Source organism: Salvelinus sp. IW2-2015, unplaced genomic scaffold, assembly GCF_002910315.2.
Source record: "Salvelinus sp. IW2-2015 unplaced genomic scaffold, ASM291031v2 Un_scaffold3909, whole genome shotgun sequence".
NCBI lineage: Eukaryota > Metazoa > Chordata > Actinopteri > Salmoniformes > Salmonidae > Salvelinus > Salvelinus sp. IW2-2015.
Window position 1 is genome coordinate 89,124 of NW_019945183.1, and position 2,347 is coordinate 91,470.

Sequence of the window (2,347 nt, forward strand, 5' to 3'; positions counted from 1 at the left end):
GTTTAAAATAAACTGAAATTATACTATGAGGTTAAAATAAATATTATACTATGAGGTTAAAATAAATATTATACTATGAGGTTAAAATAAATCTAGGCTGTCTAGAATGACAAAAATACACTAGAAAAAGCAGCGATCAGCCGCTCTGTACCAACAGAGACTGCAGTCTAAAAATAGCCTGAAGGACAGAGAGGGGTGTAAAAAATACTGAGGCTTGTTTCACTAAAACCATGAATCAGGAATTACATAGTAAAATAAGTTAAAAAGACAATGTAGCAAGCTGATAAGAATGTGTAGACATTATAAATAGCTGAATTCTAAGGAAAAATTTATTAAATTGGATTTAATACACTGAATAAAGTTAAAGTGATAAAATAAGCAAACTAATAAAATTAATGAATAATGATATCTGTAAAGGGAAAAACAGTGATATTTGAAGTACTGTACTAGAATAAGACATTAAGTCATCTGTAGTATTCAGAAATAATCTCTGTACTATTATAGAGTAGGCCTTGATAGGAGAAATTAAGTGATGTGACAAATGAATTATTAATTGGAAAGGGGATTAGCTCTACCTTGGAAAAATAGTAAATAAAAGGTGTATAATACATGGGAGTATTTAGGAAAAATAAATAAATAAATAGTGTCATGAAAACAAAAGGACTGTTTCTCCATAGCATAGAGAGATGAGGGATTTAAAAAAAAGCCATGGAGTCACTGAAAGAAGCGTACATTAGTTCTACCGAATTCGGATTGAATATGAAAAAACAGGATAATGGAGGACGCCATTACCCGGTAACATTCTATCATCAGAAAATACATTACGATGAAAGACAAATGTGGTTCCGCTCGTCCTCGCAGACGTGCGGGTGATTAGCAGAACTATTGACAATATCTAAGAACCAATAAGAAAATAACTCCCTGTTTTGCATATGGTGAAATCGCGTATGGGGAAATGAGTGTACGGTGACACTAGAACTTAGTGCGGTAGCAGGAAATGCCGCTATACAAGAGTTTGTATCCTTGTCAAAATAACAAACAACTAATCGGTTTGAGGTTGGTAGGAATGGAATTTTCACTTGGCGGTGTATAGTCTCTGATTGATCAATGAGTGGTTCATAGAGATTACAGTTTATATGTGATGAAAAAAGTATTAGATCATGTTTTACCTAACTTCTAGTAGAGTACCGATGGAATTTTAATTGTTAGACATTCTATACCGTCATTCTCTGAAACTGTTAAGACGCTTATAGAATAAAATCTGTGTATAAGTAATACTATTGGTTTGCTGATCAAAAGGTAACATTGTGAATATTAACGATATGTACACTTTCTTTTCCAGAAAAAAAGGGTTTAATCTTCTCTGGTCAAAATGTCATTGTAGACTGCGATACTGTGGAAAGCAGTTAGTTAAAGTCAGCCGCTTTAAAAATATCTGGATAAGGCTAAAAATGGAGTTCCGGATAAGTGAGTCCAGTCCCTTTGTGTTATTGGCCTGTGGTTCACTAGTAAGTACACCATGTACCGGGAATGAATGTGCATTAGTGGATTTATTGGAAGGGTTTTTTCCAATTCAGTTTAAAATTGTGTATGCAGAAGGATGGAAATGTTTTTTGAAAAATGTATTTAAGTTGTTTCTAAACCGCCCGCCCGCCCCCCCCTTGCCCCCCCCCCTAATCACTTCATGAGACAGTTTCAGGGTTTACAAGGGGCAGTCAAGAGGTCCTTCCAACCGATTGCACAGGCTTTTCCATACTTATTGTATAATTGGCCTGGGCTTTCCGGTACCAGCTACGGATCAATCACCAACAGGAGGGTCAATTCCTCTCCTTACAGACATCAGTTTACCCTTGTTGTCTGAACCACAATTGACTTTACCATGGGTAAACACAAACAAAGATACAATACCGTCAAAGCCAAACAACCCTTCCCTCAACATAAATGGACCAATCCTAGCAAACCATGGCTCCCACTTTCCTAACGCAGGTCCAACAAATCCCATACATGAGATTACCCTAAACCAGCATTAGCCTTTCCTTCTGCTCCTAATCCTTTTGAGTTTGGCGCATTAGCAATATTGGGAATAGAAGGACTGAACTAGTCATCCCCAAACATGACACAAACTCCACCCTCTCCGCTTAAGAGCAAATTGAGAGCTGTCTATTTTGCCATTCTTTTACTGGTCGCCTGTACCTGTTCCCCAACTCAGCCAGTTAGAGCGGTCAAGTATACGTAATGAATCCATCTAGTTCTTAATTGGTGTTATCGCACAAGATATATGTTGCAAATCCTGCATTTTAAACCCTCATCCTTGGCCTTGACAATCCGAGGTCAATCCCTAAGATCT